Here is a 24,729-nt window from a genome sequence, read left to right on the forward strand (position 1 = left end):
AACAGAAAAAGCCAGGCAGAGGACTGAGTCCCCTAGCTGAATTTCTCAGAACTGATTTCTAATGTAACTTCTATATTGAGAGAGTGGTGAGGCACTGAAACAGGCTGCCCCTAGAGTTGTGCAAGAAGGGTGTAGATGTGGCACTTCAGGATACAGTTTAGGAGTCATGGTAACTGAGTCACAGTTGAACTCAATGATCTTGAAGGTCTTTTCCAACCTTAATGATTCCATTCCGTTCCATTCCATTCCATTCCATTCCATTCCATTCCATTCCATTCCACTGTCTTCTATCTGAGCACTCTGTCTGTTCTGCCTTCAAACCTGATCTGTGTGTTCCAAATCCAGGCCCAGACCCCAGCTCCTGAATCTGGTTCCCATCTGCTGATGAATCCAGGCTGTGACTTCTGTGACAGCATCAGCTGTGACAGTGAGATTATTGCCATTGTGAGTTGGGTTCAATTTATGGTTTTATATAGTTGTATATATTTAATCTGATTATCCACATTTCCATACCAGCTGGTTCACTTTCTTTCTCATCCCATCAGTCTCTCTCCCTTATTGCCTTTCTCTTCCCTTTGGGAAGGGAGAGGGGTTAACAGAAAGGGTCTGTCACTCATGTAGTGGCCAGCCCAGCCCTAACCACTGAAAGTCCCTAACCAAGGAAAGTCCACAAGATTTATTACTTGGGGCCTCTGGCAAACTGGTCATAGTGAACATTACTGTTTACACACAATGCATGTAAAACCATGGAGAACAGGTCATGATGTCCCTGTTAAGTTTTTCTGAAGGTAAGTATTAAATAAAGCGACTGGAGGAGTCATTCCCAGCATGGCCCTGTGCTTGGAGCTGCACTGTGCTGCCTAGAGGCACTGTAACCAGGTATTTTCTGTTTCAGCCAGACCCTGCCTATGGAATTAGACATACAAGCTTTCTTGTGTTACTGTGTGCTGTTTTTCAGCATCAGACATTTCCATTCCTCTTGGGAAGCTCATATTGTCACAAAAGTGGCCCTCTAGCATAGTTCTGGTTGGGATTTGCAGCCAAATAAATAAATATAATATTTGGAATTACTAAAATTAAATTGTATGAAACACTACGTAGCTCTAGCTATAAATCTGCTGTTCATTCGGCTCCAATTCCATCAGCTCTATGCAGCATAATTTGAAATAATTATTTTCTCACATTTTGAAAACAATAATTGACACAGAAGCATCCAAGTCATGCAGATAATAATAACTGTAACAACTTAAATAGTAAAGAAACACTTTGTATGTGAATGTTTTTATACATTCATCTCAGTTTGGTAAACTGAAGGCTTGTTGTTTAGACACCATTCAGATTCTCAAGACCACTTAAAACAGTGATTTGATGATTCCTCTGATGACAAATTTTAACACATTCTTTGCTAAGTTATAGAATCATAGAAGCTTCAGAAAAGACCTTTAACATCCTTGAGTCCAACCATTCACTTACTCTGCCAAGCCTGGTGCTAAACCATGTCCCTCAGCACCACATCTCTGCCTCTTCAAAACACCTCCAGGGATGGGGATTCGACCACCTTACTGGACAGTCTGTTCCAGTGTTTAAGAACCCTTTCATGGAACAAGTTTCTTTTAATGTCATAGAATCATAGAATGGTTTCAGTTGAAAGGGACCTCCAAATGTCATCTAGTACAAATACCTGCAGTGAGAGTAACAACATCCTCCACTAGATCAGATTGCTCAGAGCCTGTCGAGCCTGATCTTGAAGATCTCCAGAGATGGGCCCCCAACTACCTCCCTGGGCAACCTGTTGCACTGTTCCACTACCCACATGGTGCAGAACTTGTTCCTAACATCCAATCTAAATCTCTTCTAATTTCAAACAATTGCCCCTCTTCCTGTCACTGCAGGCCTTTGGAAACAGTCCCTCTGCAGCCTTCTTGTAGGCCCCTTCAGGTACTGGAAGGCCACTGTTAAGTCTCCTTGGAGCCTTCCGTTCTCCAGGCTGAACAAACCCAGCTCCCTCAGACTGTCTCCATAGGAGAGGTGCTCCAGCCTCCCAATGATTTTCATGGCCCTCCTCTGGACCTGCTCCATCAGGCCCATATCCTTCTTGTGTTGGGGGCTCCAGAGCTGGATGCAGTACTCCAGGTGGTGCAACTCAATGACATTTCTTCTTCTTCTATTCCTTGTGTATCTGGTTATTGTATTTTAGAACCTTCACACATAGAGCTACTGTGGACAATTTGCTTGCACAAATTCTCATAAGATTAGATCACATTTCCTACTTTTATTACTTGGTTTTGCAAGAGATTTAAAAGGAGGTAGGTGTCATATCAGACAGAAAAAGCAACTCATGGTAGATAAAAGCTTTCAATTGTTGCTTCACATTGACCATGCTAACCAAAGACATTCTGATGTGGATGAATGAGCCATGTGGTATCAAAATGTAACTCCGTGTATCCTTCCATGTGATTTGTCACATCCCTGGAGTATTTGACAGATGCATTGCAATCAATGCCCAAGTATGGACAGGCTGGGAGAAATGGAGTTATCCCTCTGGACAAGAGAAGGCTCTGGGGAGACCTTACCGTGGCATTTCAGTAGTTAAAGGGGCCAATAAGAAAGACGGGGACAGACTTTTGAGCAAGGCCTGTTGTGACAGGACAAGGGGTAATGGTTTGAAACTAAAAGATGAGGATTTGGACTAGATACAGGGAAGAATTTATTTCCAGTGATGGTGATGAGACACTGGTCCAGGTTGCCCAGAGATGTGGTAGAAGCCCCATCCCTGAAACCATTCCATGTCAGGTAGGGTGGGGCTCTGGGCAACCTGCTCTAGTTGATGGTGTCCCTGCTCATTGTGAGGAAGGTGTGGGGAGGGTGTTGGTGGTGGACTAGGGACCTTTAAAGGTCCCTTCCAACCCAACCATTCCATGATTCTAGGATTTTATGAGATGCTGCTGACAAGGTATACAAGATGAAAGGGCTTTCTCAGATTCTTGACTCCTGGCACTACCAGTGCAGTTACTGAGACAAGACTAAGCTGAAAAGTGAAATCATTGAAGACATTTACTTCTGTTCTAGCTCACACGAGGACACAGAGTCAGTTCAAAACCATACTGAATTTTTCAAACACTTCATATTATTTTGTTACTATGAAATGTGAAAGAGGCAAAAGAAATGGAAACAACCAATACTCTATTTTTTTTTTAAATCAGTGAATAAGAATTAGCTTCCCCTCTCTCCCCCTGCAACTATGATTTTTAAAATATTATTTTTAACTATCATACCTTGGGAGAATCAAGTTAAATGTTGACACTTAGCTACTTTCTGCTGTCTAGGCAAAGCTAATGAAATTGCTAATCAAACCTGCTCATAAATGTGCATCATTAATATTTATAATGCCAACCAGTTAGGGAAGGAGCTACTGTTTGAAAAAAACAGAATACCTGTAAAGCACTGTCAGCACCTATCCAAGAGTAATGGATTTTGTGCTTCATAGGTTCATAGAATGGTTTCAGTTGGAAGGGACCTTAAATATCATCTAGTTCCAACCCCTCTGCCATTGGCAGGGACACCTTCCACTAAATCTCAAGGCCTCATCTGACCAGCCCTTGAACACCTCCATGGAGGGGGCATCCATGACCTCCCTGGGCAAGCTGTTCCAGTGTCTCAGCACCCTCACTGCAAAGAATTTCTTCCTAACCTCCAGTCTAAATCTGCCCTCTCCCTCAGGCTTCAATCCATTCCCTCTTGTCCTATCAGTACAAGCCCTTGTAAAAAGTCCCTTCCCTGCTTTCCTGTAGGCCTCCTTGAGGGTACTGGAAGGCTGCTCTAAAGCCTTCCTGGAGCCTTCTCTTCTCCAGGCTGAACAGCCCCAACCCTCCTAACCTGTCCCCACAGGAAAGGTTCTCCACCCCTCTGATCCTCTTCATGAATTCTTCTGGACCTGCTCCAGCAGCTCCATGTCCCTCTTATGTCCATGGCAGCAGAACTGGATGCAGAGCTCCAGGTGGGGTCTCACCAGAGCAGAGCAGAGGGGCAGAATCCCCTCTCTGACCTGCCACTCCTACTGCTTTGGATACAGCCCAGCACACAGCTGCCTTCTGGGCTGCCAGTGACCACTGCTGGCTCATGGTGAGTTTTACATCAGCTGATACCTCCAAGTCCTCCTCAAGACTGCCCTCAAACCACTCCTTGCCTAGCCTGGATTTGTGCTTGGCATTGCTCTGGCCTGAGTGAAGGACCTTGCTCTTTTTGAACTTCATGATCTTGGCTTGTGCCCACCTCTCGAGCTTGTCTAAATCCCTGTGGATGGATCCCTTCCTTCCAGCGTGTCAACCACACCATGCAGCTTGGTGTTATCACAGGCTTGCTGAGGGTGACTCAATCTCACTATCCCTGTCACTGACAACGGTGTTAAACAGCACTGGTCCTAGCACTGACCTCTGAGGGACACCGCTCATCATGAGTCTCCATTTGGACATTGAGCCATTGATCACAACCCTCTGAGTGTGCCCATCCAGCCACTTCCTTATACAGCCAGTGGCCCACCCCTCAAGTCCATGTTTTTCCAATTTGGTGACCAGGATGTCATGTGGGACAGTGTCAAGCACTTGATACAAGTACAGGTTGATGACATCAGTTGCTGCTCCCCTATCCACTGATGCTGTAACTCCATCACAGAAAGCCACCAAGTTCATCGGGCAGGCTTTGCCCTTGGTGACACCATGCTGCTGACCACCAATCATGTCTTGTTAAGGTGATATCCACTTAAGGATATTATTTGGAAAGAATAAAACTCTGTTGTGCTCTTTGAAGTTACTTAGCAGATTGCTATCTCCAGTGCAAGGGAATGGATTCAGAAATCAGCAAGGGGGAAAAATCCAGACATTTTGGAACAGGAATTGGTGCACAAAGCAACTCCTGAGGTGCAAGGGCTGGGGAGCATATGCAGAGGCTAATTGAAGCAGCTCTGAATTCCCTGTGCAGGGGAAACATTCCCCTCTCTCAGAAACAATAGTGCTGCACTTGAAGTCAATGGCCATTCTACTGAACTCATTAGGAGCAGGAAAAAATCCCTTAAAATGAGGATATTCCCCATTTCTGGAGTTGTGCTTCTGGTTTGATTCAGGCTGTACTCAGGCAAATGCCTATCAGAGTCATTAAGCTCAGCTCTCTGTAGGTAGCATCCAGCTCTTATTTAGTTTATTTCCTGAAGCAGTGGTAAAGAAGATGCTGCAGTTCTACCTAACTGACTGATTTTCTCACTTGCATCTTTGCAACTGCATTGCATTCAATCTGATTATTTGCTATAAGGGCTGCTGGGAGACAGTCTGTCTGGGTTGGGGGTTTTGGATTTGTTTGGGGGTTTCTGTTTGTTTTGTGGGGGTTTTGTTTGTTTGGGGTTGGTTTTTTTTGTACAGAAGCATTTTATTTAATGATTCATTTTTTTATATTGTCTCACCTAACAGGAAAAAAAAGAGAAAAAGCTAAACAATGACAATAAAACAATAACCAGCCTTCTTTTAAGCCTATCTTCTATAGAACTGTAATTTTTCACTCTTAGGGCCACTTAGTTCCTTGATAATTAGTTCCTGGCAATTCATTATTATGTTCACACAAAGTAAGCAGAGAGTTATAGATCGTAGAGATAGCCAGAAATGCAGAGCTGATCTATTTCAGACCTTCTCATTCTTTCACGCATAATTATTTCCTGAATTTAATGTTCTAGATATTGTTTTTATTAGAAATATAGAGATAAGAGCTTAAATTCTCTCTCTCTCATTAAGTCTTTTGCAGTTTTTCCCATGACCACTTCCATGACTATCTCCCATTGTATGGTCATTCAGTGTCAGGAATTTTCCCCTGATCTGAGTCTAAATTATTAATTTCTTGATTCCATTCTATTGTTTGGGCAGACTTAGACTGGTGATTAGGAAGAAATTCTTTCCAGTAAGTGTGGTAAGACACTGGAATAAGTTGCCCAGGGAGGTTGTAGGTGCTTCCTCCCTGGAGGTGTTCAAGGCCAGATTGGATGAGGCCTTGCGCAAGCTGGGTTAGTGGAACGTGTCCCTGCGCATGGCAGGGGCGTTGGAACTTTAATGTCCCTTTCAACATAAATCATTCTATAAATCTATGAATTCCCCGCTTTTCAGAGAGGTGCATCCCTAAACAATAACTTCTTTTTCCCTTTCTGACATTTAAATGGTCCTTTGCAAATGTTGCACAAAGGTTTATCTTCAGGGACAATGAAACATACCGAAGAAGATGTTAATTTTCTCTAAGAGAAAAAGGGTCACGATTGGCATCAGTCCCCCTTCAGGCAATGTTGCTTTGAGAAAACTAAAGTAGTTTTGTGGGTTGCTATTACTTGCAGGCTTGTTAGAGCTGAGAAGTCACATATGGGTGACCTGGGGATTCACTTCGCTTCTTTTATTAGATGCAGTCAAGAAAAGAATGCTTAATAGGGTCTGTGTGAGTCAGGATGCTGGGAAAGCATGGTATTCCATTTGAGTATCAGCTGGTGTATCCTCCAGCATGTTCAGATTTTTACCATGCTCAAAGTGCATCTTTCAGAGGAAAGATAAATGTATGAATTGGACACTGCAAATCATTATTCAAATGCAAAAGGACAGAAACATTTTCTCCCTGGGTTTTTGTCACATAAAGTTCAGTGTACACCCAGCATTCCTGCCACAAATGCTGTTCTTTAATAAAACTTGACTTTGGCAAGGATCAGTTGACTAATTTGTTCTTCAGCAGCCCTGGCTTGAAATCAGAAGACGACTAATGATGCAGTCAGGAGATACTTCTCAGTTTGTGCAGGTTTACCCAAGGCATTGGACATCTGTTTATGAGAGATCATGCTGAGAAAATGCCTACATGGTGTCATCTTTCATCTTAACAAGTAGTGGAAGTAACAATTAACATCCTTGATTTATGGATATTTTTTTCCCCTCAGATTTTTGTGTAGTTTGTCAGCTCTTATTTTCTCTATTGCCCAGAATGGTTATCATTCACAATTAATTGTCTTTATTCATGTGCTTTGAATGTACACCTTACACTGACTGGCAGGACAGTGTTGTAGCACAGGTAACAAGAAGCACAGAAAGGTCTTGTAACAGCTGAATGAAAATGGAAAATATTTCCATTTTTGCTATAAAAAAACCAACCAGCCAACAAACACACACACAAAACTATCAAAATTGGAAACATACCCGTTAAATTTTATGACCAAAACTGTGTTTTGACCTTGGCTTACAGAATCTTTAGTTCAAACATTTAAAAATCATAGAATCATTTTGCATCAGTAAACCACAGTAACGATAAAATCCGAGCTGTGGATGAAAGCATCACAAGACTAAGCTGTTCCTGTCCTGGCAGCAGTACTATAGTTAAGAGGAAAATTCATTTCCATAGAACCATAGAAACATTGCAGCTGGAAATGCCCTTTAAGATTGAGTCCAACCAGTATCTAACTCTACCGAGTCTAGGGTTAAACCATGTCCCTCAGCACCACATCTCTGTCTCTTCAGTACTCTTCAGCAAGGCCTTTGACACCGTCCCCCACAGCAAACTCCTGGCCAAGCTGTCAGCCCATGGCTTGGATGGGAGCACACTGTGATGGGTTAGGAACTGGCTGGAGGGCCGAGCCCAGAGAGTGGTGGTGAATGGTGCCACAGCCAGCTGGCAGCCAGTCACTAGTGGTGTGCCCCAGGGATCAGTGCTGGGCCCCATGCTCTTTAACATCTTTATTGATGATCTGGATGAGGGCATCGAGTCCATCATCAGTAAATTTGCTGACGACACCAAGCTGGGGGCAGGAGTTGATCTGCTGGAGGGTAGAGAGGCTCTGCAGAGGGACCTCGACAGGCTGGACAGATGGGCAGAGTCCAACGGCATGAGATTGAACACATCCAAGTGCCGGGTTCTGCACATTGGCCACAGCGACCCCATGCAGTGCTACAGGCTGGGGTCAGAGTGGCTGGAGAGCAGCCAGGTGGAAAGGGACCTGGGGGTGCTGGTTGATGGTAAGCTGAACATGAACCTGCAGTGTGCCCAGGCAGCCAGGAGGGCCAATGGCATCCTGGCCTGCATCAGGAACAGTGTGGCCAGCAGGAGCAGGGAGGTCATTCTGCCCTTGTACACTGCACTGGTTAGGCTGCACCTTGAGTACTGTGTCCAGTTCTGGGCCCCTCAGTTTAGGAAGGATGTTGACTTGCTGGAACGAGTCCAGAGAAGGGCAATGAAGTTGGTGAGGGGTTTGGAACACAAGCCCTATGAGGAGAGACTGAGGGAGCTGGGGTTGCTTAGCCTGGAGGAGGAGACTCAGGGGTGGCCTTATTGCTCTCTACAACTACCTGAAGGGAGGTTGTAGTCAGGCAGAGGTTGGTCTCTTCTCCCAGGCAACCAGTACCAGAACTAGAGGACACAGTCTCGGGCTGCGCCAGGGGAGGTTTAGGCTGGAGGTTAGGAGGAAGTTTTACACAGAGAGAGTGATTGCCCACTGGAATGGGCTGCCCGAGGAGGTGGTGGGGTCGCTGTCGCTGGGGGTGTTCAGGGCGAGGCTTGACAGGATGCTTGGTTGTATGGTTTAGTTGATTGGGTGGTGTTGGATGATAGGTTGGACACGATGATCTTGAAGGTCTCTTCCAACCTGGTATATCCTATCCTATCCTATCCTATCCTATCCTATCCTATCCTATCCTATCCTATCCTATCCTATCCTATCCTATCCTTCCAAGCACAGGGATTCAGCCACCTGCCTGGGGATTCTGTTCCAGTATTTGAGAATATTTTCAGTGAAGAAACTTCTTCTAATAAGCAGCCTACACCTCCCATGGTGCAGCTTGAGGCCATTTCCTCTCATACCATTGCTTGTTACTTGGGAAAACAGACTACACTCCACCTCACTCCAACATCCTTTCAGGTAAGTGTAGAGAGTAACAAAGTGTCCCTTCAGCCTCCTCTTCTCCAAGCTAAACAATCCCAGTTCCCTCAGCTTCTCCTCAGTAGACCTGCTCTCCAGATCCTTTACCAGCTTTGTTGCCCTTTCTTGACCTGGTCCAGGACCTCAATATCCTTCTTGGAATGAGGACCCCAAAAATGAACCCAATATTTGAGCTGTGGATTAGGATTAGGTCTGTGAGTTCTCCATGAAAGTATGGTGGGTGAAAAGCTGGAATGAAAGACAAAGCTCACATTGGTTGCACTAGGCTGGGATTTCACACTGAATTTTCCTGTCACAAACTAGCCTTTTCACTCACTGTGCTTTACATCAGGAGAACACAGTAACTTAAAAAGCCTTGCAGGAAGAAAACAACTCCTAAGTGTAGCCTGTCTTGGCATCCTCCTTTCATTAATACAGATTATTTTGTATTTGCTGCAAGAAACCCCACATTGAGCCTTTTTGCCTGATACAAAGGGTGATTTGCATGTGGTTCTGCTATTTCACTCTTTTGAAAGGCATGATTTTCAAACACCTAGCTCACAGTCCATCTCAGTGTCCTTTTGCTTTTCTGTTGCTAGGTATTAAAACACGTTAACTGCAGTCTGGTGGATTACAAACATTATTCTGTCTTGTTCTGCAATAATACTTCTGATTTTGCTGAAAGCAACAGGAAAGAACAGAGTATGTTTAGAAACTACTGAAGAGAAAACAAAAAGCTTTTGAAGCACTTCGAGCACTAGCACCTTGTACCCATCATGGAATTCCTGTGCTTACTTCTTCCTCACACACAAAGCAACACATACAGTGAAAACAAAGACCCAAATTTTGTGAGTGACCATGAGAACACAGTAACAGCCTGCAGCTATGTCAACATCTTTGTTTTCCTTCCCTCCTGAAGAACCTTAACCAAAGTGTTCTAAATTTGTTAAACCCAAGATGATGGATTGCAAGTCACATGAAACACAGCACACTTCATCTTTCTCATTTTTCTTGAGTTCACTTCTTGTTCTCATATGCACACATTACCTGGAGTTCTGCAGGGAAAACCATGAAGGACACGGACCTGAAGGAGCAGGTCCAGAAGAGGGCCATGAAGATGATCGAGTGAGATGGAGCACCTCTGCTACGAGGACAGGCTGAGGGAAGTAGGGTCCAGCCTGGAGAATAGAAGGCTCCAGGAAGACCTAATAGCAGCCTTTCAGTAACTGAAGGGGGCCTACAGGAAGGCTGCAGAGGGACTGTTTCCAAAGGCCTGCAGTGATAGGATGAGAGGTAGTGGCTTGAAATGAAAGGAGATTTAGATTGGAAGCTAGGAACAAGTTCTGCACCATTAGGGTGCTGGAACAGTGCAACAGGTTGCCCAGGGAGGTAGATGAGGCCCCATCCCTGGAGATATTCAAGGTCAAGCTCAACAAGGCTCTGAGCAACGTTATCTAGTGGAGGATGTCCCTGCAGACTACAGGGGGGTTGGACTAGATGACCTTTGGAGAACCCAAACCATTCTGTGATTCTGTGATTCTGTGACAGCCTGCACCAAACCAGTTCTTAGGTCTTGGAGAGTCCCCATTAAATAAGTTTTCCTTCTCCGTAAGTTTAGCATTTCAAACCAATGCTTTCACCACAAATAACAACCTTGGTGCCTGCTTCTCTCCTCTTCTAAGGGGCTAGGTTTCTAAACACAGGCTTCACTACTGAAATTCCTACAGATGACTCAAGGCACATAGATACTACCAGTGATCTTATTTCCATACACAGATATTTGTAGTATCCCAAAGTGAAAACAAAAGAGAAGAGTATAGATTAAAGGCATGGATGAAAAATAATATATTAATAGATAACTAAGTATATATTTCAGTATAAATATTTCATTCAAGACAGTGAAGAGGAGCACAAGAACCGATTCCAGGAACTATGACTTTGCAAGTCCCCGCCCGCAGCTGCTCAGACAAGGTATTTGTAGCTCAGAATTGCCTGCATTAAATACATTGTTCCTTATTTATTTGGAACCTTTTAATTTCTTGTGAGATGATGGGTTTTAGGTAAGCCTTTTAATTTCTTAGAAAAGAAAATAATCTCTGACTGCAAATCAGATTATCAGATAACTTAATTTCTCAGCCACAACTGTACAGAGTGTATTAACCCTGCAAAACTGACTAGACCAGAAAAGAGCAACAGTCTTGATGTAGGCAGGGGAACCAGAAGGCAGTGGGACAACATTAACAAAGAATTATTCAAATCCTAGAATTGCCAAGGATTTTAAAGAGAAGAAATGCTGAAAATGTCCCTGCTCCCGTGCTGGTCATGTGTTTGAGGCATAGGCTCTAGAACTCAAACACACATGTAATTGCCAACAGATCCTTTATTCCCCTGGACTGAACACAGGCCTGAGTGTCATGTGGATCTGAATCCTCTGCAGCCATACACCAAAAATCCTTGGCCTTGGCCTGGTCTGAGCTAGACAGAACTGATTTTCCTCAGGGATTTGACTTCTCAGCTCAGGTTCTGCTCAGTGAGGTGCTTTCTGCAGCTGAGGGATCATGAGGGTCAAGCCAGTTCTTCAGTGGCCAGTGCCCATTCTGCCTTTGGTCCCAAACCATAAATTTCAGAATCCAGTTCCAGAAACCAGCTCCTGAATTTGGTTCCCATCTGCCTATAAGTCCAGTCTGGGATTTCCTCAGTGCCTACCCCCAGCATTAGTGGCAACAGTGATATACTTGCTATCAGGGGTTGGATTCCATATTGGTCTGTAGCTATTTGTCTCTATTCCATGGGATTGTTGTTCTTTCCATCCCAGCTGGTTTAGTTTCTTTCCCACCCTATCAGTCTCTCTCCCTTTTTCCTTTTTCGTCCCTTTGGGAAGGAAGAAGGGTTCATAGAGAGCCTCTGGCACTCATATGGTGGGCAGTCCAGGCCTCACCCTTGTAAGGCATTGTACAGGCAAAAGGCTCTTATGGTGCCAGGGACAGTAAGTACATTCACCTGCTTTAGCCACATTTGTTGTTGTAAATGTAAGGAAATCTGAAAGGGTTCTGCTTATTACTGAGGAATTTCTACTCTGCTACAAGACTTTCCATGTTGTAACTGTCCTGTTACAAACAGACAAGGGCTGGTGGGAGTTGTGGTGGTTGGAGGCTGTCTGGGGTCCAGTGACCATGAAATAATTGAGCATTCAATATACACTCTGGACTTCCAGAGGGCCGACTTCAGGTTACTTGGAGAATTAACTCAGAAGGTACCTCGAGAAACAGCCCTTAAGAACAAAGGGGTCCAGGATAGTAGGCTGAACATGAGCCAGCAGTGTGCCCAGATGCCCAATGGCATCCTGGCCTGCATCAGGAATAGTGTGGCCAGCAGGAGCAGGGAAGTCATTGTGCCCCTGTACTCAGCACTGGTTAGGCCACACCTTGAGTATTGTGTCCAGTTCTGGGCCCCTCAGTTTAGGAAGGATGTTGACTTGCTGGAACATGTCCAGAGAAGGGCAACAAAGCTGGGGAGGGGTTTGGAGCACAAGCCCTGTGAGGAGAGGCTGAGGGACCTAGGGTTGCTTAGCCTAGAGAAGAGAAGGCTCAGGGGAGACCTTCTTGCTGTCTGCAACTACCTGAAGGGAGGTTGTAGCCAGGTGGGGGTTAGTCTCTTCTCCCAGGCAACCACCACCAGAACAAGAAGACACAGTCTCAAGCTGTGCCAGGGGAGGTTTAGGCTGGATGTTAGGAAGATGTTCTTCACAGAAAGAATGTTTTGCCATTGGAATGGGCTGTCCAGGGAGGTGGTGGAGTCACCATCACTGGAGGTGTTTAGGAAGAGACTGGATGGGGCACTTGGTGCCATGGTTTAGTTGATTAGATGCTGTTGGGTGATAGGTTGGACTTGATGATCTCAAAGGTCTTTCCCAACCTGGTCTATTCTATTCTATTCTATTCTATTCTATTCTATTCTATTCTATTCTATTCTATTCTATTCTATTCTATTCTATTCCATTCCATTCCATTCCATTCCATTCCATTCTATTCCATTCCATTCCATTCCATTCCATTCCATTCCATTCTTTAGTTGTTTAGGTGGGTTGGATTGGTTGAGGGGTCGGATGCCATGATCTTGAAGGTCTCTTCCAACCTGGTTGGTTTTTATTATTATTATTATTATTATTATTATTATTATTATTATTATTATTATTATTATTATTATTATTATTATTATTATTATTATTATTATTATCATCACTACTATTACTATTCTATTCTATGTCAAGATTATCTCCCATGTGCTGAAGCACAGCTTTTCACTAACCCTGTGCAGACCATGTCCTGCACCTTAACTTTTGCTACCAACTACCCAACTGCCAACTGCTTACTCAATGCCATTCAGATGTTGAAGGGCTCTATATCTCTATACATTAGTGTATAGACTTGTTCTGTGTGAGAGTGCTGCCTTGGACTGCCTTCTGCTATCTCTGGGATTTGGAAAGATGTAACCTTTCTGAGAATGACTGTAAAATCAATGCATCACTGATCATCAATGCAAAGTTTTTTCTCTTCTCATTTAACCCCATGTTTTTCTTTGCCTTTTACTGTCTTTTTGGTTGTGTTAACCTTTTCCTCACAGTATATGTCATATTCAGGCATAGGAGTTTTATAGCCAAGTCCCAGATTTTGTATAAAAATGTTGCTATTTGCAGAAACTCTTAACATTATTTTTTTAGTGCACTATTCAGTTTAAAAGATCCCTCAAAGCTCCCAAATTCTGGCTGTAGAGGAATGTCACAGCCCAAGGGGTACATGTTTCTTTCTTCCCTCCTATCTCTGCAGACAGAACGATTGCATTTTCAGACATGACCATAATATGTGGAATATTTTCCCACTTCCTTTCCTACAACTTGAGTGAATTTTTATTCTCTGTTTCAGGTTGCTTCACTTTGGCCAGTCTCCAGGAAGCTCTAAAATGATCTCCTGATGTTTATATTTTAATCTCCAATCTTGCTTTGCTTTCCCTGCAAGTTAATCTGCTACAGCCCCCCTTCAGATTGGCATTATCTCGTAAGGCACCAAATGCTCCTTGGCACACACCTTGGAACATGATTGCAGCGGAATTAAACTTGCTGAACAGAAGCGTGTAGCATGGGTACAGCATACACTGCATCAGAGAGATGCTGACTCTGTTGCTGTTAGACCGTGCACAAAATCTAACAGTGAGAAGTCAGAAAAATAACTGTATTTACCTTGACACAAGGAACTTGCAGGAAAGGGCATTTGGGGATGGATCAATGACATGACAAAGGTTCAGATCTTGCTTGCTATGGAGACGGCTTTGACTTCCCTACCCCTGCAATGACCCATACAGGAGAGAGGTAATTGATGACAGCCTGTACTGAGAGCAAGTTATAATACTCCTGTTGTCCAGCCACACAGGCAACCTCATTTTCTCCTGTGTTTGGAAAGCAGCTCCTTTCAAACACCTGGGTTCACCGATTAGTGAGCTGTGTGGCCATGGTGCTGTTCAATATCCCCAGCATGTCAATGTCACAGATAAAGGCTATCATTATTATTATTATTACTATTGCAGCATCGACTGCACAGTTTTGGCAGTAGAGGAAGATTAACTTAATAGGCCCCATTCTTTGGTTTATTTCTAAGCAATTTCCCAATGATGCTGTAGCGCTGAGCCAGACACAAGTTTAGGATATGAACAATATCTTAGCTTTTTTCCTATTATTATGCATGACTGAGATCCAGTAATATGTATATATTAGCCAGCTGCTTTATGATTTAGTTGGACATTTTTCTTCCTCCCTTTCTTTTTGGGATGCCAATATACTTATTACTGCTTTTTAAAAATCTGTTGTGCAGTTCACTTTTTTCTTTTCCATTTCTCTTTGATTAATTCATTCAATGTTGCTATCTTCTTCAAGTTTCTCCTCATGATTATTAGCACTTTCCTTAGTACTCTTAGGATACCGTCACACGCCTAGGACCAGCTGCAGCACAGGCCATAAAGAATTTGTTTTCAAAGGAGTTTGTATGTTTGTTGCTTTGTGGATAATCTGTCCCAAACTCTCAGAGGCATTCATTACTTTCAAGTGTTTACAAAATAGATGAGGCCAATATATTTCTGCCTACAGGCTGCTTAGATTTCTTAAGCCCTTAGCAAAGGAAGACATCTGTGCTGACGATGAATTTTATAGAGCATTGAAGGAAGAAATTCAGGGACTGATTTTGTTGGATTTGGACATTTAAGAGTTTTGGCATCTCTAAGGTGTGAGTAAAAACATGCCAAGGAAATACATTCCATATTGTGCCAGCATGGCAAGGTGATGAACTAGTTAGTAGTGGCTGACATGCACTACTCCCTTCATAACCAAACCAGTTCACTACACTGTGAAGAACACTTTGGATAGTTCTATGTAGATGGATTTGTGGGTGTCAGTTCACGATAAACTCACCAGGAGCCAGCAACGGTCGCTGACAGCCCAGAAGGCAGCCATGTGCTGGACTGTATCAAAAGCAGTGAAAACAGCAGGACAGGGAGGAGATTTTGCCCCTCTGCTCTGGTGAGACCTCACCTGCAGCACTGCATCCAATTCTGGTGCTCCCAGCATAAGAGGGACATTGAATTGCTGGAGTTGGATCCAGAGGAGGCTACAAAGATGATAAGAGGGCTGGAGCACCTTCCCTGTGGGACAGACTGAGAGAATTGGGGGTGGTCAGCCTGGAGAACAGAAGGCTCTGGGGAGAACTTAGAGCAGCCTTGCAGTACCTGAAGAGGGCTTTCAAGAGAGATGGGGAGGGAATTTTTAAAGGGCTTGTAGTGATAGGACAAGAGCGAATGGATTGAAGTTTGAGGAAGGGAGATTTATACTGGAGATTAGGAAGAAATTCTGATACTGAGGGTGATGAGACACTGGAACAGGTTACCCAGGAAGGTTGTGGATTCCACCTCACTGGAGGAGTTCAAGGCCAGGTTGGATAAGGCCTTGAGCAAGCTGGTCTAGTGGAAGGTGTCCCTGCCTATGACACAGGGGTTGGAACTTGATGACCTTTAGAGGTCTCTTCCAACCCAAACCATTCTATTAAGCTTTGAATTTATGAATCTGCACAAGAGCATTGAAAGCAGATACTCAACAGCTAATAGATAAAGAGCAGAATATGCACCAGCAGACACAAAAATCCATTTGATAAATCTATTCTAATCCAAGAATAATGCTTTTTCACTTAAGATCAACATATACAGATTTATATTTCAGTATATATTTTACATTATATTGTTACTGGAGGGAGACTCACTGTCTCTTATTTGTCTCAGCTTCTCAGTGGCATCAGAAAACACCCTTCTTGCTCCTACAGCGATGTACTGTGTGTGCATTCCTAAACAGGAACTGTGAACTTTGTACTCGGATAGAGGCAGACAAGAGACGGCTTACAGAAAATTCATTAAATAATACACTAATTAACACAACAGGATTAGCAATCACAGGACCCCATCCCTCTGTGAATGCATATTCAAATGCTGTAAAGTTCAAGAAGCAAATCAATCCTAGCTTGGAAAAGAATATGGCATGGCTTTCTGCTATATTTATTTGCAAGACAGATTTTGTTTCCCCCTTATGAGATCTTTATCTGTTGGGGGAGTGTAGAAGGAAAGACCCTGTAGATAAAGAGAGGCTTTATGTTGAACCCCAGTTGTATGTTGTGGTGGATAACCTGTTCTTACCATTTCCAGATGCTGTTTGGAAAGAGTTTGCTCAGGCTGAACACAATGTCTAAGATTAATTTCTTTGTAAACATGATGTCTGCAAGCCATGTCACCTTTGTCAAAGCAGGCCATCACTCTGCATTTCAAGCATACACACAACCACAGCAGACTGAGTAAAATATACTTCAGTGAAGCCTCCATCCACTGAAAGCTGAGAGAAATCCTGGTCTTAATGCTGGTATCACTCAAATCTTCACACAGCCCCACAGATGTTTCTCCTGTGTCACTGTCCTGTGGGTAATGCACAACACTTTTTGTTCACGTGCCCAAGCAGCTAAGGAAACTAAGCAGAACAGGCCTGTTGAAGCACAGCAAATCCCAGGATGGTCTGGGTTGGAAGAGACCTATGGAGTTCATCCAGACCTACCTCTCCTGCTAAAGCAGGGGCACCTGCAGCATGTTGCCCAGGTTCACAATGTCCAGGTGGATTTGGAATCTCTCCACAACCTCTCTGGACTCTGGCACCCTCAAACTGAAGGCTTTCATTATAGTTAGGTGAAATTTCCTGGGCTCCAGTTTGTGCCGTTTGATCCTTGTCCTGTCACTGGGCACCACTGAGAAGAATCTGGTCCCATCCTCTTGGCCCTTGCCCATTAGACACTGATCTGCATTGAGATTTCCTCTCAGGCTGCTCTTCTTCAGGCTAAACAGTCCCAGGTCTCTCAGCCTTTCCTCCTCACAAAGATGCTTCACAGTCCCCTCAGCATCTTTGTAGCCTTCTCTGTACTCTCCCCACTAGTTCCCTGTCTCTCCTGAACTTGGGACCCCATAAATGGACACAGCCAGATGCATTTAGTCTCTCTCCCTACTCCGCCCAAAAAAGCCTTCAGAGAAGGATGAATGACAACAAGAAGAACTAACCAAATGTGCTGACTTAAAGAAACCCTGGCTTTGTTATTAATGATAGTGTCAAGAAATCAATGAAGATTGCATGTTTCTCCTGATAATATCCTGGACTACATTCCTCACTGGCAGAATTCAGTGTTACTTAATAGAATTGGCCTGTACTTAGGTATCATGCCAGCAAAAAATAGTGAAACCTTTCAACACTCCAGGATAGCACATTAACATAGGCATTGTGCTCTGCCATGGACTGGAGGAATCCGAAAAGCAGGATTCATCTGTAGCAGGCAGCTTGCCAGCTCCAGCATACACACAACAGCATGCCCCCAGAAAGCATTCCAAGCCTTCTTCTCCTCCTTTTTTTATTTTATGGATGGATGAGCTGTCAATAAACTGGAGGAAGACAAAGTCTCCTTTTCTCATTAGCTTCCCACATGCATGTATTCCTTTAGATCTCAACAGGAGGCGAAAAATAACAAGATGTTTACAGATTCACAGATTGCATGAGGTTGGGATGGACCCTCAAAGGATCTTGTCCAACTCCCCTGCACTCAGCAGGGACACCTCCAACTAGAGCAAGCTGCCCAGGTCTGATCAAGTCTGCTCTTGAATGTCTTAAAGACATTCCACACCTATGGACATTCCACACCTATGGACATTCCACGATTTCAGAGACTCAACCACATCCATAGGCAACCTGTTCCAGTATTTCACCACTGTCATTGCGAAGAACTTCCTCCTCATGACCAACCATTGTCCCTCATCTTATCACCACAAGCCCTTCTAAACAGTCCCTCCACAGCCTTCCTGTAGTTCTCCTTCATATATTACAATGTAGCTCTAAGGTCTCCCCAGAACCTTCTCTTCTTCAAGCTGTACAGCCCGAACTCCCCAGGCTGTCTTCACAGAAGAAATGCTCCAGCTCTGATCATCTTTGTGGCCCTTCTCTGGACCTGCCCCAGCAGGTTTGTTCACTGGCTTTCTGTAGTTAGCTCCAGGAAATTCACAGCCAATGAGAAATTCCAGCATAGGACTACACCTTGACACTGTTCCTCAGTTCAGCAGCTTGTGATGCTATGGTCCACCAAGAAAACACCTGACATAAACACCTAGCCTATTAGGTAAGCCTTGGAGGAAAGTGTCTTGCAGTTCCCATCCTGCTTGTCTAGAGGCATTTGCAAATCTTACAATGCATGTAATGAATTCTCCAGTGCTTGCACATTCAATTTCCAGCCTTTCTTTTTAATCTTTAGTGATTTTTAGCAGCAATGTCCTGGGAACCATTTTAGTACAAAAACTCTAATAAGGAAAAAAGCAGGGTGACATTTAATTAACAAAATTAATTAGTGCTAAATAGTGAAAGAGCATTCTCCAGCCATTTATGAGCCAACAGCTGAGAATGAAGGAATGCTGTGGATGACAGCTGGAAATGGTGCTCAATTAAAAATTCCAAGACAGTCTGAGAATATGAGGAAAAAAATTGTTTATAGACTACAAATTTTCAGTATCTTAAATTTCTATGAAGCTAACAGGAGAATGATGATTTTAAACTTGTTCTGAGGTACCACCCTGACAATTACCCACTAGAAATATGATATCCTACAAAGAGAATTTCAGATTGCTAAGAATAACCTGGATTTTCTTTCATAGAATCACTGAAGACTTCTAAGGTCACTGACTGCAACCATTCTAAAACTCTACCAAGTCTGGTGCTGAACTATGTCCCTCAGCACCGCATCTCTGCCTCTCTGAAATACCTCTAGGGATGGGGATTCAACCACCTCCCTGAGGAGCCTGTTCCAGTCTTTGAGAACCCTTTCAGTGAAGAAGTTTCTTCTAATTTGCAACCTAAACCTCCTCTGTGGCAAACAGAGGCCATTACCTCTAGTTCTAGCTGTTACCAGGAAGAACAGACTGATCCTCTCCTCACTCCAACCTCCTTTCAGGGAGTTATAAAAAGTAAGAGGGTTCACCCTCTTCCCCCAAACGAAACAACCCAATTTCCTTCAGCTGCCCCTCACCAGACCTGCTCTCCAGACCCTTCAACAGATTTGCTATCCTTCTGTAGACCCATTTCAGCACCACAATGTCCTTTTTGGAGTGAGGGCACCAAAACTGAACCTAGTATTCAAGATGTGGCCTCAACAGTACTGAGTACAGAGGGAAGCCCTTTAGAAAGTGTCTAGCAGGACCTCCCTTCCCCACAAGATTTTGTGAAATGGAGCTTGATATTCTAATTATGTAATTGAATTTGAAGGTTAATGAAACTAAGAGAAGAATCAGTTTCATCCACCATTTCCATTAATTAGATATAGTGTGGTTCTTGGACACTTCATTTTTATGAACCAACTGAAGAGATGTTCTTAAATGGTAAAAAGCAACAAGCATGCTTTATGGTAGAGCTTTATATTATTATTTTTCTCTCACTTCTGTTTACTGCTCCTAACTCTCTACAACATAAAATCACAGAACAAATCCCACAGTCTAATCCTAGCCTATGATTTCCTTTTACTTGTTCTAGCTTTGATGTTTAGTACTATAGAATCTAAAGTCAACATACTGTAAATTAAGATAAGAGTGCAGTCAGACGATGGACTCTACAAAGCAGTGATAAAAAAAATCCTACCATTTATATAGAGCTCTTCAAAGACAAAGGGCTATCAAGGAGACGTTGTCTCTACTTATGCCAAATTGTTTGCTCCTGTATTCTGGAACCTCTCTTGACCTGCTGGCCACATTTCTTTTGATGAACCCTTGGATGCCATTGGCCTTCTGGGCTGCAAGCATACACTGTTGGCTCATGTCCAGATTCTCATCCACCAGCACCACCAAGTCCTTTTTTGCAGGGCTACTCTCAATTTCATCATCCCCCAGCCTGTACTGGTATCAAGGATTGCCCCAACCTAGGTGCATAAAGAATACTGAAGATATTCTTTCTGTAGAAGACACAAAGTAGATTGTCTACAAACAGATCCAGGGTCCTATGGCATGCAAAAGTGTGTACAGAAAAGATGAGTAAATTTCTAAACCAAGGAAAAAACACAGCACGTTTGGGATCTGGGCATTTTAGATAGCCACATGAAATATATATGCAATATTCCCCAGTGTGAGCTCTCACATGTTGCTGACATGTGCCTTCTGCAAGACAAATATAGGAGTGGTTATGAAGTGCACAAGTGCACAGGGAAAGGAAAATGTATGTAGTTTATGGTCCAGCTGCCACGGAAAAATTATTGTCCAGAGGAAAAGAAAGGTAATCTGAAGGCTCTGAGCAGACAGCTCAAATCACATAATGCTTGTTGCCTTTAAATGGAAGCCAATGTTTTTTTCCAGGAGATAGAAGAGTCTTCAGGTCTTGGATTTCTTTGATGACTAAAATGTTGTGCTTGTTCCTGAACACATTTATGAAACTGTGAAACTGCTTAGTAGCAGTGCAGGTAAATACACAGAATGAAGAAAAATTTTGCTCCACATTTACATTAAGATGCTTGTGTAGACAGAGGTTCCTGTAACTTTCATTGTCTTCACTTTAGAGAGGTGCTTCTGCCACTTTGCTCTGGTGAGACCTCGAGTACTGCTCTGAAGCCCTCAACACAGGAAGGACATGGACCTAATGGAGCAGGTCCAGAGGAAGGCCACAAAAATGAGGAGAGCTGGAGCACCTCAGGTACAAGGACAGGCTGAGGAGGCTGGGGTTGCTCAGCCTGGAGAAAAGAAGGCTCCCAGGAGACCTAAGAGCAGCCTTCCAGTACCTGAAGGGGGTTACAAGAAGGCTGCAGAGGGACTGTTTCCAAAGGCCTGCAGCGATAGACAGGGGGCAATGGTTTGAAATTTGAGATTTAGACTGGATGTTAGGAACAAGTTCTTTACCATGAGAGTGATGGAACACTGGAACAAGTAGTAGAGGCCCCACCCCAGGAGAAATTGAAGGTCAGGCTTGACAGGGCTCTGAGCAACCTGATCTAGAGCAGGGTGACCCTGCTGAATGCAGTGGGGTTGGACTAGATGAACGTTGGAGGTCCCTTCCAAACAAGCCATTCCATGATTCCATGATGCAAGTATTCCAAACTCTGAAAACGTTGGCTTATATTGTTTTTACAATTCTAAGTTGTTCAAATCCTTGAAACAGACATAAAGCTGAAATCTAATGATCACTGAAATCAGTGGGGATCTGTCCACTGCCCTCAGGATTGAGGCACAAAATTCAGAACTGAGGAAGAGTGCTTTTGATTTCTTTACAGATCAATAAGGTATTTTCATGCTAACAGCAGAGTACTTGGATTTCTTCACAGATCTGTTCATTTTCAGTTGTGATTTGGAGGAATGATGTCCATTTGTTATTAAACGCACACTGAAGATTCATCAATGAATATCTGAGAGAGGTTAATAATGTATTTTCCACACCTCTGTTATCCCAAAAGTTTTGTTAACTACTTAAGTGATGCTCCTCAGATTCTCCCAAGTGCTATTAAAATAATTGCAGCTTTCCTGGGTGTCCAAAGGCACAGCAGTGCTGGTTTTCAACAAACCTGCAGCCTGAGGAGCTTTTCCTAAATCTAAGCTTGAGGACGGAAGATTTAGACTGGAGATTAGGAAGAAACTCTTTGCAGTGAGGGTGGTGAGACAATGGAACAGGTTGCCCAGGGAGGTTGTGGATGCCCCTTCTCTGGAGGTGTTCAATACCAAACTGGATGAGGCCTTGAACAAGCTGGGCTAGTGGAAGGTGTCCCTTCCCATGGTGGTGGGGTTGGAAATAGATGGTCTTTAAGATCCCTTCCAATTCAAGTTATTCTGTGAATCAATCAATCTGTGAATATACCACTCATTGATGGCTAGCAGGGAAATCAAGAAAAATCATTTACTGGCTTTCAACTCCTAAGGTCTCTGCTGCTGGTGGTTGTCTAACAGATGTTAATGAACTTTGTCTAAATGAACAGTCCAAAGATGGAGCAATGATTTGATCATTACCTAGCCAACTCAGTCACAGCTATTTCACACATGGTTCAACACCATGTCCCTTAGCACCACAGCTCTGCATCTTTCAAACACCTCTAGGGATGAGGATTCCCTGGGGATTCTGCTTGTTTGCTTTGGATTTCTAAACATAAGAAAAATACAGGTTTGTGGGTTTAAGATCCTGAAAGTATTTAGTCTGATACTTAATAGTAATAATGTAGACATGGTAGTGTTGGTTTAATAGTTGGACTCAATGATCTTAAAGGTCTTTTCCAACCTAAATGATTCTTTGGTTCTACTCATACAGAATGACAAAAAGTTAGGGGTTGAAAGGGACCTCTATAGATCATTCAGTCCCCTGCCAGAGCTGGATCGCCTAGGGTGGGTCACACAGGAACACATCCAGGCAGCTTTTGAATGTCTCCAGAGGAGACTCTACAACCTCTCTGGGCAGCCTGCTCCAGGGCTCTGGCACCCTCACAGTGAAAAAGTTTTTCCTTATGTTCACATGGAACCTCCTCTGCTCCAGCTTGCATCCCTTGCCCCTTCTCCTATTATTGGACACCACCGAGCAGAGCCTGCCCTTCACGTCTTTATAGACATGAATGAGGTCATCCCTTCTCTGGGCTAAAGAGACCCAGCTCCTCAGCCTTTCCTCACAAGGCAGATGCTCTACTCCCTTCAGCATTTTGGGGGTCTGTACTGGACTCTCTCAAGCAGTTCCCTAATGAACAGGTGTCCAAAGCTGGAAAGAAGACTGCAATAGGATTTATACCTGAACATTTGTTTTCTCCCTCTCTACAGTAACTCTAAACTCTGACTCCAGCTGATTGCCTTTTTAATTACTCCTAAGTCAGATACCTCTGCTCCAGAGTTCTTAGAACCAGCAGTATTAACCTCAGGTTTCTGATCACCAAGCAGTAACTGAATACCCATTTTGAAACTGTGTCTCTCAGCACCCATCAAAGGGTTCAAAAGTACTTTGATGGTGTCATCCCTGCAGCCCACACCTTATCAGACATGTTTTCAGTGTGCATCAAGTCTGCCACCTTAAAGTATTAGCCCACTGCTACCTTCTTAACCAGTTCATTACACTGACTTAAGGCTACCTCTGGGTTCTTTTGTCAAAGCTAAATTTAGCCAAATTTGGGATGTGAATATATTTTACTTCTATTCTGTTTATCTGACTAACTCTGACTGCTCCCTTAGAGACTTATCTGAGAAGCTTTCCATCCTTCTCTTTGCCTTTGATCAAAAGCTGTCAGAATTTGCTTCATTTACATTTCAGACCCACTGATTAAAACCATGTCCTTTCAGTTATGAAGCATTGTTGGATGACAGAACTAAGACAAACTCCTCTAACTTCCTCCTTGTGTTGTACTACCTCCAGATTTTTATCACCCTCCTATTATGCCTTTTCTGTGTCCTCATGCCAGTATTAGGAAGTAGCTTTCTGGTTGCAGAAGTGATGATAATCTCTGGAGTTTAGGACAATAAATGACTCTTGGTCCTAGGGACATCATTACCATTTAAAGTATTCTTAGTGTAAAGATAATCTTCTGACTGCTGGTCGTGGTGGAGGTTGGAAGGGACCTCTGGGGATCATCTAGTCCAACCCTCCCATGAGAGCAGGGTCACCCAGAGCAGGTTTCCCAGGGTCACAAAGTCCGGATAGGTTTGGAATCTCTCCAGTGGAGACTCCACTACCTCTGTGGGCAACCTGCTCCAGGGATCAATCATCTCACAGTAAGGAAGTTTTTCCTTTTGTTCTGGTAGAGCTTCCTCTGTTTCAGTTTGTGCTAGCTGACCCCTGTCCTACCACTGGGCACCACTGAAAAGAGTCTGGCTGCATCCTCTTGATTCACACCCTTTAGCTATGGATCAGCATTGAGAAGATCCCCTCTCAGGCTGCTCTTCCCCAGGCCAAACAGTCCCAGGTCTCTCAGCCTTTCCTCACAGAGATGCTCCAGGCCCCTCAGCATCTTTGTAGCCTCTGTTGGACCCTCTCCAATAGTTCCCTGTCCCTCTTGAACTGGGGAGCCCAGAACCAGACACAGATCTCTTTTAGAGAGAGCCAATAAACAGCACATAACACCCAGGGCAGTTTTAATTTGGAAGGGATCAGCTCCTCCTGACTGACAGATCCAAAGCCATCCAGTCAGAACACTACCAGCCTCACTGGAGTTTGTTCCTCATCTCCAGTCTAAATCTGCCCTCCTCAAGCTTCAGTCCATTCCCTATCATCC

Source organism: Dryobates pubescens, chromosome 2 (genome assembly GCF_014839835.1).
Source record: "Dryobates pubescens isolate bDryPub1 chromosome 2, bDryPub1.pri, whole genome shotgun sequence".
Lineage (NCBI taxonomy): Eukaryota > Metazoa > Chordata > Aves > Piciformes > Picidae > Dryobates > Dryobates pubescens.